Source organism: Lissotriton vulgaris, chromosome 4_1 (assembly GCF_964263255.1).
Source record: "Lissotriton vulgaris chromosome 4_1, aLisVul1.2, whole genome shotgun sequence".
NCBI lineage: Eukaryota > Metazoa > Chordata > Amphibia > Caudata > Salamandridae > Lissotriton > Lissotriton vulgaris.
Window position 1 is genome coordinate 1,847,712,226 of NC_141691.1, and position 22,904 is coordinate 1,847,735,129.

Here is a 22,904-nt window from a genome sequence, read left to right on the forward strand (position 1 = left end):
GTTCGGTGTGATACTTCTTGCATTACCGAAGGGTGCTGTAGGAATGTACCACCACCCCATGGGGTCTTAATAAACTTGTTCTTTGAATTTTTGTCAGTTTCCGTGCCAACAGTCCTTCCAATGTAAGTGGGTTATCTTTGGAGCATGTAGGCCTTGGGAACCCGATACTACAATAGCACGCAGTGAGTTCTTTGTCGATATTTGCTCTGTCCGCTTCTGTTTTTCTTCTTTATTCATCCGCTGTGATAGTAATCATCGAACAGCTGGCCAGATACTTCTTAGATGCCTCTTCGCCAAGATGTTGTAGATAGAAATAAGATGAATACACAGGAACTTCCGGGAAAAATATGAAGTTTATTCAAAGCACAAAAACGGAAGAACAAGCCACCATCTGGCCAAGCTCCAACTGTCACGGTCAGAATGTCCTATAGAACATTAGAAAGTATTTCATAGACAAAGTTCTAAATGAAAGACATAAAGGAAAGACCAACCCACAAATAAGAGAAATCATATTTACAACAGGGACTGAGTTGTTTTTTCAGGGGTCCTGGGAGCTTTGAGTGAGACAAAACTGAAATTCAATCCATCGCTGTGGAACTGCTGGTTGCATACTTTTTCCAGCAGTTACGCCTGGTACTCAAGAGGAAACATTTTCAAAAGCTTCTAACCTTTCTTGTGGTGCCCAAACAACCAAAGGAATACACTGCTAATGCCCTCAGGAGGAAACGACTTAGATACTCACAGGGTGTCATACAGAGGCCAAAAGCTAATTCCAGTTTTTATGTCCCTGTTGCATCAGAGGAGGTCAGCCAATTGACCCTTGGAGTCAACCTGTTGCCCTGGATACAAGAGGGAGATGGTCCAGTCCTTCAGGGACACTCTCAGGGCACAGAGGGCAGGTCCTATCCTCTTCTGATCTTCTGCAGGCCCAGTAAGTGTTCCGAGTAGGGTTCCTGGGGATGCCACATTTATGCCTGGTACCAGCTAATAGGTAGAGGTGACTTCTGAGCAATGTGTTATCCAATTATTTCCGCTGTTATGCACAAAACATTGTTTATAAGGGCATTTTTCTTGCTGTGTGCACAGAAGCACTTTGAGGTAAGCCATGATGTGAGAATGCAATATACTACTTAACTGTGATGATTGTGAGAGGCAGGCTAGATCGTGATTTAACATAAAATTGGATTACCTTTTAAATTATTATTAAAGTATCTTAGGTGAAAAGCTAAATACTTTTAAGACTGTTCACAAAGGAAGTGCTTAAAATCATTCAAACTCTTCGATATTCTCAGAAGCATCTTTCCTCAGAGGCAGAAAAGAATTTACTTGTAAAGAGCCACATATTTATCAGAAGCTCTGTTGAACATGCAGATGGTAACTTAAAAATTAAAGCTATCTAAAACAGCAAAATTACAGCATCAAAATTGAAACAGGGAACTCACGCAGAAGAACCATCCCCCATTGTACTGTTTGTGAAAGGAGATATATTTGTCATGATAACGATGGAGAACCATCCATAACAATACATGCAGCAGGAAAATGTGTCCATTGCTACTACATTGTACATTTCTGTGTCTACTCTGCAGATCAATTGTTTCTACAGAGCACATACACAGTTTCATTGTCCATCCTTTAATATGCCACAGGATTCCTGTCAAACCACTAATGTACCTCAGAAAGCCTGACTTTAATTTACTGCTTCTACAGACCGAAAAGCTGTAAAATCTGTTTTGGCAGTTAGTAGGATACTTAGACAATCATTTATTATCCATTTACAGATAAAATAAGTCTCTTAAATTTTCCCTGTTAGCAGGTTTTTCACAAAGTTTGTCTGTAGTGGAGCCCATTGTTACATGGTCATTCATTGTCTGTGTGGTCTTTCCTTGATCATGGAAGTGTCCCCATCCGGGGCCCCTCAGTAAGAGAAAGTGAAGCACAAGTAAGTTCTCTATTCTGGTGAGTTTCTACTTATCTCCTCTTTGTTCTCTTCCTTTGACCCATCTTACGGGCTCATATACTTTTATCTCCTAAGTAGAGCCGCGGCTCATGCCGCGGCCCGTGCGGTGGGGCCGGGTGGGGAGGGGGATTTTGACTGACGACGATGAGGGAAATTTAAACACATAATTAATTTTCCCTCGCTGTCGTCTGTCAAAATCCACCCCCACCAGGCCCCACGGCTCTTACCTGCAAGATCCGCAGCTGCTCCTAAGACTTGCTTTTCAATTTGAGTTCAGTTTCTAGACTTGTCTCTTTCCTAACCTTTGCTGTATGGACCTTCTCTCTGTTCACTTTTTGTTCTGTAGGGACTTTTATGCAAAGAAAAATAGGAGAAACCCAAACAATCACAAACTATGTAACCTAAGAAGAAAGGCTTCAGCAGTAGGCGTCCCTGAAGTTTTTTCTTCTCATCTATTGTATCCTTAATGCAGTATACACCTTTCCTTTTATTTATCCCTGGTGCCTTAAAACTTTTCCTGCTCTCTCTGTGATCAGCAAGGATTTACTTTCTACTCTCGGTCAGGTTCAATCTTGGTTAAATATCCACCCGACCTTCCCCAGCCTGCACCCTACACCCTAGCATGCAAATGTGCTAGCCACGCTCCTCCAGGACCGTAGCGGGACCGAGGGGCGCACCGGAGATTTTTGTCCTCTGGAAACCATTCAGAATTCCCAACGGTCTCCTCCTCTCCTCTCCTGTCTCCTCTCAATTCATGCAGCAGGTGTCCTATTCACCTCTCTCTTTCTCCTCAAACCTTCTGTCTCTATCTATTCATCAGGATCCACCTGCTCCTTTCGTAGTCCTTTCTCCCATCTACTGTCACTTTCTTCTTCCTGTTGAAAATAGAGTGCTTACTTTGGTTTTCTGTATACTGTTGTCACTCTCAAAGTCCAAGATGGGGAACCCCTTCTCCCCTCTTCTCTGGTTGCAGTTTTCACACATATTTTTTACACCGCATTCAGGCTAACTACAGCTTGGGCAGTGGCTAGAGACCTAAAGAAATTTAGCCTCCAGCAGCTTCAGAAAATGCTAAGTTAAATTAAGTACATTTCCAGTATATTTAATAAAAATCTGAATTCACCATTAGATTTGATATTTATAAAAAATAAGTCTTTAAATGAAGTCTGTATCTGGCACAGGCCAAAAGTTATATATATACTTTGACTTTTTCTATGTGGCGGGTAAATTCTGTTTTGGGCCTAGTCACTGGGAGAACATGCCATTTCTAATGTTAAACAGGTCTACTGCTCCTTATTATGCACTCTACATTGTGGGTAGGAAGGAATACATAAAGGGTCACTGATTACAAAATTAAAATGAGTTTTCCTACCTGTCAAAATGGTGATTTTGACATGCAAGTGCAACAAGGTTCAAACTAGTACTGTCAGGCTACACAGGGTGTGCCTGAAGCCAGGTTTTTCTTGTCAAACAAGCAGATGCCATAATAAGTGCTCCAGTCCGTATGTGACATTTAACTTTCTATGAAGCAAACACAAGGAGATGATGGACGAGCACTGAAACTTTTCAGACACCCACCCCCAGTCACACATCTGGGTTGAATCCATCATCGTTCTTTAGCTCACTTCTCCACCTCAGCTGAGACCCAGCTATATGCAAATCAGTCTTGATGGAATCAACCCAGGTCTGTGAAAGGGGGTGAGTGTCTGAAAAGTTTCAGTGCTTCGTCCATCATCTCCTTGTGTTTGCATTTAACTTTCTATGCCAAAGGCATATTTTGTGCACCATATACTGTGGCATTATAAGAAATGTACACTGCCACTTTTGTTCCTTTTAATATTGTGTGGTTATATTTTAAAAGAATTGTATAATCTGTGTTTTGTGTTTATTTTTATGTAATGTGGATGTATAGAAATATTGGTTTTTAACATGAAAAATCATTAAAAATAATATAGTTTTATACGGAAATAAATGTGTAGGTTTCTTTTTGCAACTACCCTTACTTTTGTTAGGATTATTTGAATTACATACACATTATTATAAGAAATGTATGCAGGCCAATCCGAGATTTGCCAATTTCTACATATTGTAGGGGAGCAAGTACGAAAAATATATGGTCCAGACAAACGTGAACAATTTGAGGTAACCATGCAGAAAAGGTGAATTTCCTGCTCGTATTATTAGCAATGATGAGCTAGAGTAAGAACATATTGAATTGTGGAATATCACTGGTGAGTTATCATTAGGGACCATAATAAGATGCCATATTGGATGATTCATGGTTTAATTACTAAGGAAACCCTTAACATGAATGTTTCTGTGTTGAAAGGTTTTTTGGGGCCATATGGAAGGCAAGTAGAGACAGGGAAAAAAAGACGAGTAGTAACTAGTAAGTGTGTGTGAATAGCATTAGAGGCATGCATACAAAAATAAAAAAAACATTTGTTATAAAAAGCAAGGGATATCCATAGGGCTGTTGAAGAATCAGGATTGCTGGCTATTAAGTCTTAAAGGGTCTGACACTGGGGGAGATATTTATTGTTGTTCCTATCCATCCCTTTTTCATATTTTCAGAAACTTGAAACTTTAATGTGACCAGATTTAAATGCAATATCTTGCAACAGTGGATAATTGTTTCGTCCAGAGTTCTGTAAAGAAAACCCGAAAAAAGAAAAACAAAACTCCCTTTAAAGTAAACAGTGTTTTAAATACAAATGAATATATTAAAATGGTGTGCTAAAAATGTACCTGGTTTAGATACCATCTATCAATGACTATTATCAATGCACTTTTTCATTTTTTAGGTCTGGGGTTAGTTTAACATTACTTATTCATAACCTCCTTAGCTGGTTGTCTGCAAAAGTCACTAAGGGCCAGATTTAGTTCTCGACAGCAGCTCCAGGTACTCAGTCAAGCTGATGGAGTGCCACCCACTCTATTTAGATGTTTGCTGACTGAACCACAATTTGTGCGACATAATGTTTACTATCACATAAACGGCTCACTGCTGCCAATGTAGCGGACTTCTCTGCTGATGAATAGTACTCCGTCAGGGCGACAGGGTTGAGGCTACCCTATTTAGATTTCTCAGTTGTGCTGACGTGTTATAGCAGCGGGTTGCCGACAGAGTGATTCCGTCACGGGACGCAGTCAACATTTGACTGCTGCTATAGGCTGGTGATAGCATCACCCATCAGATGTGTTTTTACTAACTGTTTGCACTCGCATACCACACAATAAAACACATTCCATATCAGACCATGATCCTTTGCAATTCCACAGCAGCACAACATTGTCCCACGGCAATTTGTCAGTCGAATGAGTTTTATTTGTTTGCTTTTCCTGTTGCATGTTCATTTTGTCTCTTTGGTTAATACTTTTAAGGTCGAGCCTGGGCAGCGCATGCACTGCTCTGCGAGCCATGCTGTATTGGAGTATGTACTTGAAGCTCCGCCTACTTTCAACCCATATTTGTCATTGGCTTGTGTCATTGTCCTTTGTAACTGCTGGCTTCTGATTCTTTATTAGGCTTGTTAGTCCCTCCTTAGTACTGCCTTGTCTTCATTTGTAACCTCCCATGCGGACTGGCCCTTTTACTTCATTCTTACAAGGTACGTCTTCTATTTTCTTTAATGAGTTTCTCTTACTGCAGGAGGGCAGGAGGGTTTCTCATGCGCAGTTGTGACCACCAGCTTGTTTATTTATTCTTTGGTATTTGCAGCATGCTATGCGTGCTTTCACTTTCACAATGGGGCCATATGCACTCGCACAAATCGTTGTTTTTTAAAAAACAAATAATTATGGCGGCCCGTTTCTTGTTATTAGAGATTATTTAGTGCAGTTTGCACTTCTAGTTTTGGCAAAGATTGAAAGAAATCTTGCCCGAAGCGTATGTGGAATGTGAAGAATTGATGTAATGCAGCTCTGCTCATGTGAAATGTACTCCCCTGCCCAACTCCTTCGCCCAGAGAGTTTCCATGCTAAATTGCCAGTTGGAGCTTGATAAAATATACATGCTGATAGCACCGAATTGTTTCAAATATAAAATAATGTAAAGCTGGCTTGAGAGACAAAAATATTCTAACTGTAGGAAATTTGCCCTTTCTGCATGGTCACCCTAGATTTTTTGCTGGACCCTATATTTTTGCTGGCTCTAGAACTGTGCACTTTACCGCTGCTAACCAACAATAAAGAGCCTGTCCTCCCCTTTCACATGGTGACATTGGCATTCCCTGATTGGCATATTTAACTTACCTCTAAGTCCCTAGCATATGATACAAAGGGTACCCAGGGTCTGTGAACTAAAGGTCACTAGTAGGGTGCAGCACTCTTTGCTCCATCTACTGCAATGATAGTGCAAACATGACTGCAGCCCTACCATTTGTAGCCTGGCTGTTGTAGTATTAACCTGCAAATTCAACCTGTCCCCTTAAACAGGTAAAAATCTTTAAATATTTATAGTCACCCTATGTAGGCCTTATTGTCTATAAGGCAGGGTGCATGACATTTTAAAGTAGGCAAGTAGAAATGTAATGTTAAACATGTCCTCATAATTTTGACAAATATTAAAGTCTACCTTTAGAAAGTTACCTTTTTCCTGCTTAAGGCCTCTGGAGACTCGTTTAGGTTTGCTCTCTCACTTCTGCAAGCCAGTAATGAGCATTTTAATAGGGGTGAATAGATGCAAAATGCCTCCCAGAAGCAAACAATAGGCTGGCCTGAATGGACAGAGATGGCCCCTCTGAACCTGACTGTTGGACCTGCGATGGGCAGCCCAGCACAAAGGGGGTAGCTTGGCTCAAGTGTCAAGGCAAGTGAAGGCTGTCGTGTTAAGCCGGCTTTGACCCAATAATATCTCCTTGAACAACCACCAAAAAGAAGGACACCACACCACTGTTGTAGAAAAATACGATTCCTTTATGTAAAAATTCTCTGTCGTGAAGGGGGATCAATTAGGAAAGCACATACACATTTCTTTTGGCCACAATTTGCTGGGTTTTGATTTCGGGTTGAATACAGTAGATATCTCAGAAATAAATATCATCAATAAATAGAATAAATATCAGAAATAAATATCATCAATAAATAGAATAAATATCACTTTTTGTTCAGCAGAATAAATACTGGTTCATTTAAATAAACAACCACATGTTCATTCTGGTATCGCTGCCACCAATTAAATATTTCAGGAACTTTAACTTGCAATACGTTTCAGGATGGAAAGATTACTCTTACAGTTTATGATGACTTCACTGCTAATGAATACAGGCTTCTCGGGGCACAAAAGAGTGTTGGGACTCTTTAAGAATCACTCGGGGGATAAGTGCGTATATCTACAAAGCAAGGAAACACAGTGAGCACTTCATTTATACTCGGCTGCCACTGGGTTGAGTTCTCTGTTTGCCGGTGGGGTCTAAGCGCGCCTAGGGGCTTTGTTACCGCTAGCACTCAGGCGGCACCAGTTCAAAGTCTTTAGACTGACGAACGGGGCTGCCAAAGAGGTCACACAATCTTCGCGCTCAGTCAAGTAAATGCCGGTTCACAGTTCCATTATATCACCGCTTCCCACCTGAAGAAACGGGCCCACCTCACATCGGCTGCAATCGAAAAGCGATTCAGTCGGGTTCAGCACTTCTCTCGCCAGCGACGGGTTCTCAGGGGCTCCATGGACCTCCCTCCGACTTCCTCAAACAGGGATGGTTCCCGCCCACAGCTACAGCCGCCGATTCACTGGGGAGGGGCAGAGACAGTAGTCCCGCCCAACGAAGGCCGGCCTTTCCCCGCCCCGGCGCACCACCTCACCTCAGTCTGCGCAGGAAGCACTCTACGCCGGTGGAGCTCGGAGACGTCCGAGCTCCTCGCTGGAGGCGTCTGTCGCACAAGGGGCACAGAAGACGCTCGCGGTCGCGGTGAACTTGCTCTCGCCTCGCGACCCGGGTCGGTCGTAATTCACCACCGGGGGGGGGGGGCGGGGAAGGCACACGAAAATGGCCACAGTCTTTTGGGGGTGACGAGGCACTCGCTGGGCAGGCCCTGTAGGCGCGAGGTCACCGCACACACGGCTGACTGGAACGCCAGTCAGGATCCACGCCAGTGACTCTTGCTTGCTCTACTGCCCGCGCTACCAGCTGCCTCAGGGGTCAACAGGGCAGGTGTCAATCTGGTGTCAAGTCTGGAATCTCCTTCTTCACCTAGATCTGGAACATCATTATCCTATGTAAATGTAAATGTATTGGCATTTATATAGCGCACTACTTACCCGTAGGGTCCCAAGGCGCTTCGACCGCTGCGAAACCCTTCCTGGCTTCCCTGAGAGATGGTCCCATAATGGGTATCTCCAGGGTGAGACCAGGCATCCCCGGCGGTCTGGTGGGGCCGTTAGTGAAGATGAGGCAAGCTAATGCCCAGAGTTGCCGAGTGTGATCGCTGATCAGAGTGGGCACCGAGGCGAGAGAATTATCGAGTCCGCTGACCCTGGTCCAGAAACCTGCCGCGCCGGGAATCGAACCCTGGTCCCGGGCCGTCCTCTGCTCTCGGGTCTGCCGCCTCTAACCAGTGAGCCACACTACTTCCTATCTAGTCTTCTGGTCATCTAAAATGGCCGCCAGGGACTGGACCTTATATAGCCAGTGCCCTGAGGTGCTGGCTCGTGCCAGTAGGTTCTAGAACCTTCTTTGAGCTAGGCCAATGACATGGCACTTCTGGGGTATTTGGGACCCTAACAGCCACCATACTGGGGTTCTAGAGCAGCCATTTTGTGTACCTGAGGGAAATAAGGTAATTCCTGTCAGGAATGCGCGCCAAATAAAAGGGCGCCAAAACCTTGAAAGGTCAAGGTTCATGGAGGCTCCACGGGGAGTCACTCACATGAAGGAAATGGATGGCCACCATTTTGAGGTCATTCATACAGGTTGCCAATCCCAGTCTATATGTCACAGGTTTCACCAGGTGTCTTGTAAATAGGTGCCAAAAACCTTGTGAACAACTGGGCGTCAAGGAACATCTAGCCCCATGAAACAGCACACAAAAGGTCCTGGTAGACAAAGAAAAGCGACAAATTTTGGGAGGTAATCATAGTGGTGAGGGGACTCTCAGAAGCAGACGGGTCTAACACTGACAAAATATGCAGGGTGGGAATTTGAGTATCTTTTTCGACATTATGCTTGAATGTCAAACCCTGCTTGACAGGTCTGTCGGGTTATTACATATAAAACTTGGGTGCACACTGAAAAGAAACCTTCTTTGTCACTGGGAAGTGTTAGCCTTCACCCAGGCAGGGCCATTCCTTTGCCCCCCAACCAGACAGGCTCTAATCACCGCGGGCCTCTTTTGATATTCCAGTGTTAAATCCTGCTTGGCAGGTAGGCTGGGGTTTTATATATAACACTTTGGGTGTATATACAGAGGCAATAACAGGATGCCAAAACAAATCTTGAGTATCCAGCCACTGTCTGGTTGCTGACAAATTTATTTATTTATTTATTTTATATATTTTCGAGATTTTTATAGCGCAACAAATACCCTGGGGTGTCTCGGCACTGTGGAGCTACTAGAATCAGCCATCATCTTCACTGGTTGAACAACCATGTTTTTAAGAGTCTGCGAAAGCTCATCAGGTTCGGGGCGGTCTTAATGGCCAGTGGCAAAAGATTCCAAAGTTTTGGAGTGGCCACCAAAAAACGCCTGTCTCCCCAGATGGCAGTTCTTGTACGCGGTACAGGGAGGAGACTGGTGTTAGCCGATCTTAATTGCCTCTTGGGAGTATAAAGCTGAAAAGCTTCAGTAAGGAACCTGGGTCCTATGCCATGTACTGCCTTATAGGCAATGCAGAGGGCCTTAAATTTAATGTGGCTCTCGACTCTCAGCCAGTGGAGGTGGCGGATGGCAGGGGTGGTGGGCTTGCGGCGAGGGATATTTAAGAGAATCCTTGCGGCCGCATTCTGGATAGACTGCAACTTCGTTAGGACACGCTTCTGAGTGTGTAAAAAGAGAGCGTTCCCATAGTCTATTTTTGAGAAGACTAAGGTAGAGACCAGAGTTTTTCCAGCTGAGGTAGGGAGGTAAGGCAGTAATTTCTTAATTTTTTTCAAAATGAAGAATGCTGACGAGACAACCTTATTGGTGTGAAGGTCAAAGGACAGCTTACTGTCAAAGATCACTCCCAGGTTTCTGGCCTTTTCCACTGGGACAGGTGGAGGGCCCAGCTTTTCAGGCCACCAGATAGAAGACCATTCCGGGGAGAGCCTGCCGAAGGTCATGATCTCGGTCTTGTCCGAGTTAAGCCTCAGACAGTTCGAGGCCATCCAGGTGCTGACCTCAAGCATGGCTCTTTGGAAGTTGGGTGCCACAGTAGGGCCATCTCTGTGGATAGCCAGAACCAGCTGGGTATCATCTGCGTAAGATGTAAGCCGTACCCCATGGGCCTTTATTACCCTCGCCAAGTCCGCTACGTAGATGTTAAATAGCATGGGACTTAGCGAGGAGCCCTGTGGGACTCCACAAGGGAGTGCAGAGATAGGGGAATAGAACTCTCCCAGCCTCACTGTCTGGGTACGGTTTTCCAGGAAAGATGAAATGAGGTCCCTGGCCAAACTGTTTATCCCCAGGGCTGTGACACGGTCGACCAGAATGGTGTGGTCGACCGTGTCAAAGGCTGCCGACACTCCTTTGTTCTACCAGATTTCTGTCTCTGGATTATTGGAGTTACTGTAACTGCCCCAAACTGGAGTTTAGTTTTAGATGTGTAAAGACACTAGGATTGTCATAATACACTCCCCACACACATATCCATCCCTCAGAGCTCAAGCTGTGCGCCACTGAAGGATTCCACCATCTTGAAAATGCCCAAAATGGGTAGGGTTGGCCCTGGGAGCTTTTACCACATTGGTTAGTGCATGCCCAGGAGTCATTCCCAGCCACTAACTTGCAACACCTCCAGGCACCCTCTTCAGAACACTCCTGGAACTGAGGAAGACCAGAAGGTGAATAAACCTGGTGTCCACGATCCAAAGGATTGGTTCTCTTCTCTCTTTCACCCAGGACAAAGAAGTGGACTCCAAGGCTCATAAGGATGACCTCCTGTTAAAGCTACAGGGACAAAACAAGATACAAGAGGCCTTTACCTGCAACTTTCCAACTCTCCAGTGGCCACTGCACCAGTACTGGGTCCTGCTGGTTGGCCTCTACCGAACACCCTGAGAGTCTGGAGGTGCCCCCCAAGAGGTTCTAGGGTCTTTACAAGTGTACTCCTGTGGTAAATTGGGACTAAAAGGACTGAAGTCGGGCACTAAAATATTCGATCAGGACGGACCAGGTTGGTGTAGCTGAACCATGCTCCGTCGCTGTCAGCATCAAGATGCACCTAGGTCCTATTCTACAGAGACCACTAACTATCACTGGCACTTTGTGCTTCTTGGTGGTATTTACGAAATTCATATCCCCAGTCCCTCTTATTGGATTTTTGTCATGTTTGTGTCATTTTGTTTAATACATTTCACTTCATTTTTCTATTCTGATTGGGATTATTACTGTGTTGCATTTTGACTTTACTTTACTACTACTATTGTGTTGGTATTTAACACACTGCCCTAAGCTAAGCCTATATGCTCTGTGCCATAGCTACCATGTTTAGCCTTTTGGGATGCCATGACTACATGGAACCTTTTGTTAATTACTCTTTAGAGCACAGGATCAGTGGCAGGACACGGGTTGTCTGGATATAGTGTCTGGATATAGTGGTAACATAGTGATTGGATTTTCTAACTGACCCCACACTAATCATAATATACTCGGATGAATATTAACTGGGAAGATTGCAAAGATCCTGATGTGAGATGATAACACTTTCATGTCTGTTACTATCAGGGGTGCTTCTTTCATACATTAGGACTAATAAAGGTGTACTCTAATGCAGATTTCCCGATATTGATAGTCATGGAAGTACCTGCCGGGACAGAGGTGTAACCGGCGTTGAGGTAGGATTTTACACCAAGTACTCGAATAGAAATTGAAGTTTTGGACCACATTAGTGACTGGTTCATTACTTTTGGATCATACCTCTACTCAGGTACTCATTGTTTCTTACCAGGAAGACGGGTATGCGTTTTTATTTTTCTGTACGATCCAATTTTGAGCACCATTTATCTTTTTCACCTTAAGGGGGCTTCTTATTGGCCCAGAGTGTGATTTTTCTTTCACTCATTCACCGATAGAATGATATGGTTTATTTCACTGCGTCTCACCTCACCTCACCATTATCAGGCTGTTGAACTGATTATATGAATAATATATGGTACTATACTCTTTATGCACAAGTACAAGTGTGATGTTCTCTGGTATTGCAATATTGTGCTTTAGCTTCCACAAATGCACCATATACCATACAATTAGGAGGACAGTGTGGGTTTCCACTTTGCACAGGTGTATAGTGCATTGAGGCTATTTATACATGACAATTGTATTCATATTATTTTACAGCCCTGAGGAAGTCGTATGGGAATGTGTTGGCTGGCAGGACTTCAAAAGAAGATATTAAAGACCCAGAAAATCTTATCATGAACTGTGCTTTATTACTTTGCTGTGACAATCAGTAAATTGAACCAAGTGTGTGCTCGGGTTGAGTGAGATTGTTACAAATAGACCTTTGGGGGTCACATTGAAGGGGTTTGGGTGGTTTTCCCCTCCCTAGGAGCACCATATTTTGATATTATTGCACACTGACGCACCCGTAAATAGAGAGCGCCAGAATCACCCATTGTGAGCTACCCTGGGATTGAGCTCAGTTTATTTGTATGAATTTAAGGGTCCACCCAGACTAGGATTGTGATTATTCCTTGAGGTAGGTAGGCGCCCACCACAATTAATAAGCAAATATTTACACTACCATTGGTGAGCAAAAAGGCGGCTCACATCACAGTTCTCTGTGTTGTGATGAAAGCAGTCTCACTCCTTGCACTGCAAAAGATTCTCTGATCCTTTGCAGACCAAGGCTCTATTTGGAGTGTGGTACAAACCCCTAACCTCATTAATATCAATGGTGCATGAGCTAGCTTAGCACTTCAATGTGATGGAGTTATTGCTGTAATAGAGGCCTGCGTGAGACAGCAGAGTTCACATTCACAATGTACCTTCATTAGGACCCCATCCCTTAAGATGCAGGGGTCATGATGCCCCAAAACGTGGCACATTTTTAATGAGACATTGAGCAGAGCATGCAGTGGTCCATGTGACTGTCGTCTGCTCCTACCAATGTTCGCAGCCTGTAAAGCACAGTGTGTCACATATTCACAGCATTACACTTTACAAATGTTTACAAAAGTGGTACATCCGCAGTGACAACACGACTGTGATCATTCTACTACCAGTCGCAAGGGGTAGATAGAAGGGTCTTTGATACTTTCAGGGAATGCAAAGTAAGTGTTGACCAAGAAATTACTAGGTCTAGGAAGATAAAGTTGGTGTAGAAGTGTTGCATTTGCAGAGGTTGTTCAAGACCACCTATTCTATTGTCGGTATTTCACCTCTAGGAGATTGCACAAAATGCATCACAGTTTAGTCGATGTAAGCATATGGCTGATAAGTGGAAGAACATGGTTTGGGAATATATAAAGTTGTGACATTTTGGGATTAACCCCTTCGCTGCGGCGGCCATTCCGCCGCAGCGCTAAGGGGGCGGGGGCTGCGCAGCGCGCCCATGCTGGTGACGGAACCGCTCCGTCACCAGCGTCGGTTGAGCTGTGCTCATGACGGAGCAGTTCCATCACGGCCCTGCCCACTCAATGGAACGCCCAGCGAGGCGCGGAATCCGCGCCGCGCGGCCCGTGACGGAACCGCTCCGTCATCAGCACAGCGCTCCCGCGGCTGATGACGGAGAGGTCCCGTCACCAGCAGGGGAGGAGTTAATCCCTTTGAAGAAAGGAGGCACCCAGTGAGGAATAATATTGCCCTTGTGTCTCAACACCAAACCTAGGAGAGTTGGAGTGCTGGGTGGGACAACGGAAAGCTCGAGGAATTATTTCTATTTGTTTAAGGGTAGCACATGTGAAGATTGACAAATGGTGGGGAGGTGGTTCCTCCAGGCACACCTGAATGGAACACATATACCAGGAAGCTGCACAATTAGAAGAGGTGCACAGGAAAAACAGGCATGGCCAGAGAAAGTGAATGGAAAAGGGTTGTGGTGGACAATATTGAAAAACTTTTTTAAGACACACCACACCGGAGGGCATGTGAACCACCGAAGTACTACTGTTTTGTAGTACCAAACTTAACTGTTTATTGTGAATAACTGGATATGACAAGGAGACGAGGGCCAAATATCAATCAGTGTGAAGTCCAGTGTGGTCAAAAGAAACATTGGTTTAGTGACCTAGAGCTTCGGAGAATGATGGGTCATCTCTGGAAAGCAGGAAGCCAATAGGAGAGGATGAATGGTATGTCAGTCATGTAAGTTAATTCCTTCTCTGTACATAATGGTAAAAAGAGTTGCCTAACGTTAGACCTAGCAAATACATTTACAGCATCCTGGCTTCTCAGTACACCGCCAAACTTAATACTTTCAGAATCAGAAACACAGTATGGTATCGGTCAGAGCTTTGAAAATTGTTTTTCAAATGGCTCCATTTCATTCCCCAATTTCAACAACCCCTTTCTCACATCCACTCACGGTCTTCATAGCTTTAGGGCACCCGGAGATTTGGTCCAGTGGATGTGAATTTTAATCTCTTCTTGGGAACTTGACCAAAAACCTCTACGCTGTACTGTCTCCTACAGACCACATGACTTGTCCCTCGTTCGGTCCTGCTTTCTGTCCTCTAGAATCACCTACGCCCAACACACATAATATTGTTATATACTGCATCACCTGTTTGAGATGTTTCAACTGCAAAGTGCTCCCTCCCTTCTTGCCATTAGATCCCTGCTATATCAAATACCAGAGCCGCTGCACACAGATATTAGAACCTGTCACTTTTTCGCAGTACAGGGCTGACTGCCCCCCCTCCACATAGCCATGTGGCTTGGACAATACATACACCGAGGGAGCTCTGCGCATCTATGCCCAATACAGCATGGGTACTCACAATCTTTTTCTGGGGGGCCAAAATTGCAGTCTGGATTGTGGCAGAGGGCAGCACAGATGGGCCTGAGTGATGGGGGTGGGGTCGTTTGGAGGGGAGGGGTCAGTAGGGGCGGGGCTACTGGGGTAAAAAAACCTTTTCAAAGCCTTACTAGACAACGCTGTATTTCGAAATGTGATGTACGTACTGTCAATATTTTTATTTTTACTGGGATGTGTGTTTCTGACCATAGTTTCCCATCTTTGCCTTGTTTTGACAAGCACCCAGTTCCCTGGTATTAGGCCCTCAGTTGCGCAGACACTTGGACACACCTTTGATATGTCTCTCAGAAGACACAACTCATACCCCTATGCCTCTTAAAGTCGCCCAAACTCTTACTGGCCCTGTTGAGAGTTTACAGTACCAAGCCTCAAGATCATCCAGCAAAACTCAGAAGTGTACATGCAAAGTACATTGACAGAGGTAGGTTTCCTGTCCTCCTGTCCTGCTCGCTGTACAAACCCCAGCTCATGAAACTTACCACACGCATGTAACCCCAGGCAAGACAAGCATCAGTGACAGCAGGCTGCCATATTCTTAATGGATCTAGACAGTACATGCATAAGTGGTCTCAAGCTGTCATGTGCATGAATGGGGCCCACATAATACATGCATTCATTTACTCATGCTGTAATGCGCATTTACAATGCATCATAATAATGCATGTATCGGGCAGTATGTCTACTTCTAATCTTCCCTGAGCCTCACACTCAATGACTCATCTCCTAGGTTCCGCTCCTGAGCGCTACACTCAATGACTGCACCTAGGGTCCGCTGTAATTCTAGGCTTTCACTCTGAGCCTGAGCTCTAACTCTGACCCTGCCATATGACTGTTTCATGCTTGCCATATTCCTCTACTTTACCCCCTCATCCTACTTCTAATAACCACTTTGGCCTTAATAATGATCTTTTTTCCTGACCCGTCCTGCAGCCTGGCACTCTGTCACACCTTTACTCTTCTCCTATTGTTTTACCCTCAATGTACACCAATCATTACACCTCTCCCCCTACCCTTGGTTCTTTCATTGCCTCATAAATGCCTCTCACACTGCCCCTACCCTCACTTTCTTTACTATCATCTCATTCTTCTCCCAGGACCTCTTTGCTCAGCTCATAAGCTTCCTCTGTCTCACCCTCCAACCTCATGATTCCACCCCTATTCACTCTGCTTATACTCATTTCCTGGCCCTTCTGCTCATAGCCTGTCATTTTGCACCTACTCTGGCTCCAACGTCTCAGATTGTATTCACTCTCTCCAAACCTTGACTTTTTAATGCTGCTCCTGCTCTCCCAGCATCACACACTACCCCTATCTGGTCACACCTTTTTGGCTCCACACTTCTCTATTTTTTTCAGCATCATTTCTCCCCCTCTCATACCCTATTAAACTGCCTACCCTCTCATTGTGCCGTGAAACCTCATCCTACGCCTAACCTCTAATTGCACGCTAACGCACCACTCTATGCCTACCCTCTTGGTGTGCCCCATTGCGTCACATGGCTCCTACCCACTCATTGTGCCTGTAAACCTTCGTTCTACAGAAAGTTTACTCTACTGATAAGCCAGTCCCTTTGTCCTTCCTGCAGTGCACATTCACTTCACTATTTCTCTTCACTCTGCTGCTAGCTCATAGCTGTTGCTTCCATTATTGTGGTGTAATCCTCACTATTTCCTTGCCCATGTCCTTGGCTTAGCACTCATCTTCCATATACATCGCTCAATATAGTCCTTACTTGTAAAAGAGCTCACTATTCCTGTACTTACTCTGCTCCTGCCCCCTCAAAGTCCTCATAACCTGCAATACCCTCACTCTGCGCTCATATTTCACATTGCCCCTACTCACTCACTCTCTTCTGAGAACTCCTAACCTTTTCATACCTTCTCACTGCGCTTCTCGTTCTGCTTTACTCATACGGAGTCTGCCAGTCCCTTTGGTTTTCCCTTCTCTGCCCCTTCCATCTAACGTTTCATTCTATCTTATTTGTAATTTCTTGAATAAAATAGATCTTGAAAATCGAAAACTTCAAATTGGTTAACATTTATGAATTATACATAGAAGCCTACTGGTCAAGTTTTCAAGCTGTGCAAATAGGGGACGGACCTCAGAGGGGAACAACTTCATGAAGCTGGGATTTAAATGATCCTGTCGGGCTGCTTCATGGCACATAACTTTGTATATAAACTGCATCTCCCAAAATTGCGCCAGTAAACTTTCTGTAGCACATAACAGCCTGTAGCATCCCATGTCCCTAAAATGAAGCCATGCCATAAAACAAAAGGCTAGGCGCTGTGCACGGATCCACGTGAGGACATTGCTGGATCTTTATTTTATTTTTTCTGTTTACACCACGTTAGTCCCTTGCTCCGTTGAAGCCCTTACCCGGGGTCTTTAAAACATACATTTCACTACAAAGACAGCTCTGTTTTAGCAGCGCCAATTGAGAGATTAAAGAGGAAACACTGAGCAGCACGTACAGGCACCGCATCCAATATACTCAATAGCAGGGTGAACAAGTGACACCCTAGAGGCAGGTGAGGGTGGGGAGCTACATGTGAGAATGCGAGACACTAGTTGTCATCGCATACCCGTTTCATGTTTTTCCCAGTAAATGCGGCCCGAGGACTAACAACAGGCAGACAAGTGGATTACAACCAGCAGAAAGGGTGCCGATTCCGTCCCTGTTGATTTGCTCGGGGGCCGCATGGAATGCCCTGGCGGGCCGCAACTGGCCCGCGGGCCGTACTTGGAGTACCACCGCCATACAGCGTTCATTTTTAGGTTTCGCCTGGGGCACGGAGCTTTAGCTCCGCCCCCAGGAGAAATCTTTAGTTTTCAGTATGGGGGACTTGATTCCGCCCTCTGTTCCATTGGCTAGCTCCATAAATGGAGGCTAGCCATTGGAACAGACATCTGTCCGTCATTCACGGACCAGATTCGTGGGTGTTCCTGCATTTTTTTCCCTCTCCACCCTTTTTGCATCGTCATTGGGCGGTGGGCGGAGTTTCGGTTTTTTTTCTGTGTTTGTTTTCCTCATTTAATGCCGACCACGGCCGCCGGAAGAAGTCCAGGTGAGTGCGTTCCTTCCCCCCCCCTCCTGCTGTCCGTGTCTTTCCCGCCCCCCTCCCGCTGTCCGTTCCTTTCCCGCCCCCCTCATCCCGCTGTCCATGCTCCGTTCCACCCACCTCTGCCTGAACCACGTAGCCTCCACGCTTCCCTGGTCCCCGAGAGAAACAGCCTACAGCCCGCGTCCTCCAGCCGCTCCCGCACAGCGCAGCTCATGGAGGAGGATGAGGTGATCCTGCGCCGCCTGTGCAGCCCCCGGGAGTGCGGGTCGCCTTTGCGAGCTCTGCTCTCCCGCACGGCCCAGTGCGGGGGCCGGTTGGACTTTTCGCAGCGCGCGGGCCTGTTTTCGACACTGCTGCGGGTTCTCCGAGACTGCGGGACGGAGCACAAGCTGCTGTGTGTGCAGCTGCTGGGTGCCCTGTGTGAGGGGGGCGAGTCCGACCTCGAACCCCTGTGTCTTGCTGTTCTGCTCGAGCTTCTGCGGGCTCTGCCAGAGGAGAACGAGGCGCTGCAGCTGGAGTCGGGGCACGCGCTGCAAGTGTGCCTTAAACACAGCTTGCGACCACAGGACTTACTACGAGCACTGGTGGAGCACGGTCTGGAAAGCCCCGAGCCCAGTGTCCGCACCTCAGTCGCCCTGCACCTTCCGAGCCTTCTCACCCCGGACCTGGTTGGTCTGGACCTTGGACCCTCTGCAGCCAAATGTGCTTATTTTGTATGAAATCAATTTATTTTTGATCATATGAAAACCTTATATTTATGCAGAGGAACCACCATGGCAAACTTCATTATTTGTGATATTTTGCTACTTTATTTAAAAAGCCCCATGTGCCTACAGACTGTGCGTGCAAAGGGCTGGGTATTATGAGCTGAGTGGGGGACCTGGGTCGCAAGAGGTTAATCAAGGTAGTGGGTATAGATTCGAACAAGGAGAACTTCTGGGCACAGGAGGGTTCTTTGGGAGTACCAGAGAGAACATCGCTGGAGAGGTCGGAGGACGGGAAAAAGAGTCCAGGGATGAGCTAATCTGTTTGCCCTAATAGGGGCAAGGGAAGCATGGGCATTGGGTCAGCAAGTCACAGATTGATTCTCAAGCCCAGCCGGAGATGAGGACTCTAGTGGATAGGTTTAAATAAGAGTTCAAGGCATTGTGCTATATGTTTAATGCCAAACATGGCTTGGCGCCTCCATAATGCAGGTTCTGGTTGGTTACTCCTATTCCTCTACTAGCCTCCCTAGAGATCTTTGAGCATTGCACTATTTTCCATACCCAGTATTTGTTTGATTTGTATGAACTGCTGCTCCTTTGCCTACGAGTTCCTGAACTATGGAACTCTTGGACTGCCTTTCTTAGGAACTGCAATTCCTTACTTGCTTTTCGCAAGAACTTGAAGACCTGATTATTCTAGTGGCTGGCCTGGGGACAACCTATCTGCTTCTATTCTGGTCCGGGAAAACTCTTAGGGTATCTGTGCGCACTACAAATCTTTCAAAATAAAATTAATTAGTCAGGCAACAAGGTGGGGTAGGGGGATGTACGTTTTTATTGTTCACCACCTTCTTGAGGATAGGGAAGGTCTCAGCCTCTATTGCTAGTTTGTTGTTTGGGGATTGCATTAGAATGTTACTATTGTATAGAGAAATTGTAACGTCCGCCCTGCAGCAGGGCGAAGGAGTGGCCGATAATCTGAGACCATGAGGTGTTTTCCTGGTGTAGGTGATTTGAAGCATGGAATATATGATAGTCTTTCATTGTGCACGTCTTTTTGATGACCAAATTAGGTAAATGGTTAATGTACTCTTGCTAGAACAGAAGTATGGGTCTGACATGAGCGTTTCAGGGTGAGTTTTGCGTCTTTTTTGATGCAGTTTTGGACAGATTGGGAGGGTATGTGGGCTGTGAGCTGTGTGGACTGTGGGCTGTGAGAGCTGTGTGGGCTGTGAGAGCTGTGTGGGCTGTGAGAGCTGTGTGGGCTGTGAGAGCTGTGTGGGCTGTGAGAGCTGTGTGGGCTGTGAGAGTTGTGTGGGCTGTGAGAGCTGTGTGGGCTGTGAGAGCTGTGTGGGCTGTGAGAGCTGTGTGGGCTGAGAGAGCTGTTGGCAATGTAAATAACAATGCAATTTATTTATAAGTAAAAAAAAAAAAGAAATGTCATGAGCAATGCCAATAGCTCTAACTTATCCAAAGGCGAAACCATTGCATTGTAAATGCTTGTTTAAATACGGTAGTAAAAGAAATCTTAGCCACCTCGCAAACACGTAATACTGATCTTTATGCCCCTTAGCAATATATACAAATATGCAGTGTTTTATGGGATTTTTTTTGCCATCAAGGCCTCTTGGTCCTGGTAAACCAAGAGCTGAGGCGATACCAAAGTACCCAAGTGAGGTTTCGTGTTCCTTAGGTATACAAGAATGCTCATTTGCATATCTATTAACAAGTTAAATGGTAACTTGGGGGAACATGTATTTACTTAGAGAACTCGTGATTCTTGTGGCATATGACAGGTTATTCACCAAGTAAGATACTGGGTCAGAAATGCGACAACCTATCCAGTAAGGTTTCCCAATAAATGGAGTAAACGAGGGAGAAAAGTGTCTGCAGAATGTAAGATGTTCCAAAGAGCAGAGAGACGTGTAGATACCAATTAGCCACATGTCGAGGATGTCTCATTCAGCCAGCCCTGGCGTTTCAGTATACAACACATTGCATTCTGGGCCTTGCAGTTTCTCTTAACAGGGCATTGACTTTCCAATTCCAACAATCAAAGTGATGTAGGCAGAAGATGTCACGCATGACCTGAATTAGTTGACAGATAAACATACAGAACCATTGGTCTTTCTCTATCTCCTCGACATATAGAGCATGCAAGAATCTTCTCTCCAGTTCCAGAGGCGGAGTTGGTGACATGGCGGCACACTAGAGTGGGAGTGTATACAGAACCTCTTCTTCACGAATGGAGCAAATGTTCGGAGGGGCTCTGGTATTGAGGTCCCTACCACCATGTTGGACCAAGTCACTTCTGTGGCCAAACGTATTGACCGTGCACTCTGGTGAAATACGATTTAGAAAATGAATTAGCCACAATAGGACCTAACATGAGAAGAGGTTAAATAAGATATTGACTAAAAATTGGTAATTGTTTAGACAACAATGCAGACAATAGAAAAAGCATCACAATTTGTAAGATAGGATTTCGCCCGTTTGATTTAATATTTGACATGCGGAAAAAAATACAAAAGGTTTTGTACAATTTTTATGAAGAATTATATTCCAAAAAACGATGTAATAGAAAAGCAGAGTTTTTGAAGAATCTCGTACAGACAATTTAGGGAGAATCTCGCCAGAGGACCATGAAATAATTAAGCAAAGGATAACTCTACAGGAAATTAGAAAGAAAAATGGAAGTTTAGTTAACGACAGAACTGCCAGCCTGGAAGGAATTGTGAATGAATCCTTTAAATTAATTGTGCAAGTCCTGCTTACACTATTTCAGCAAATTCTAAAGCAATGGTAAGAAGAAAGTGCAATGTCGTTCTTGCACACTCTATTCCTTTATTAAATTCAGATTCAAAGATTTTACAGCCATTTTAGCTCATTGTTTAAGGAATGGATTAATTGAGATTGTAAGTGCAGAGCACAATGGTTTATTTAATATCTGACCGAAATGTATATGGTCATAGTGACTATGTAGCACTTGACTTATCACCACCAACAATAGTCCACTGGTCACCAAAAGATCAGCCCAGAGAGCTAAGGTGAGGTAGATATATCGGTGAGCTGTAATATACTGGATGGGCTTACTGGTGAATTTTATGAAAAGTATTCAAATTATCCATCGAAACGTCTTACCCATGTTGATAATAAAAAGTAACTATTATCAAGTGTTAAAATATATGGGATGGGATTACAAGGTATGGCTACGTGTTGAGTCCAACAATATTTTATGTGTGTATATATGTATTGGATGTTTTTTCGCTACTAGACTGATGAGTACATGTTATTGGGATTCATGTCACCTCTTTTTCATGTCTTTGGTGATATTGTTTCAAACATAATTGGTTCACCTGCCGTTGTACCATCTCCTATGAATATCATTGGTGTCTACACTATTGGCTCATACAAGGACAAGTAACATACTAGATGTCTTTACTACTTTTCTCTCTCATATTTGGAGTAAGATTGTACCATTTCAAAGGTGTCTTCACTCAGACTGGGCCCATTGTGTGCATCCAATGTACATTCATAGTAGGCCACATTCATCATATCCATGGTTGGCAGTTCATGAATTTGTGGGGGTGGTTGCAAAAGTGTCTTAACTTTGTAGAATGGTCATGCAGGATGGCTGTCGTTAACCATAGACAATATGGGCCCGATTCACAGAATGAACTTAAGACTAAATCCTAAACTTACTACTATTTGGTATTCACAGAATGCACTTACTACTTTCGGGATTCACAGAGTGAACTTACTACTTTCGGGATTCACAGAATGAACTTACTACTTTCGGTATTCACAGAATAGACTTAAGACTACTAACTTTACGTCCGAACTCGGGCCGTAAATTACGGCCCGGGGGCGGAATTTCCGGCTTGGAGGCGGAGCTTACGGCCCGGAGGCGGAGCTTCCGGGCTGGAGGCGGAGCTTCCGGGCCGGAGGCGGAGCTTGCGGCCCAGAATTGGGGATTTAGGCATGGCTGAAATGCTCACCTCTGGGCCGCAAGCTCCGCCTCCGGCCCGGAAGCTCCGCCTCCAGCCAGGAAGCTCCGC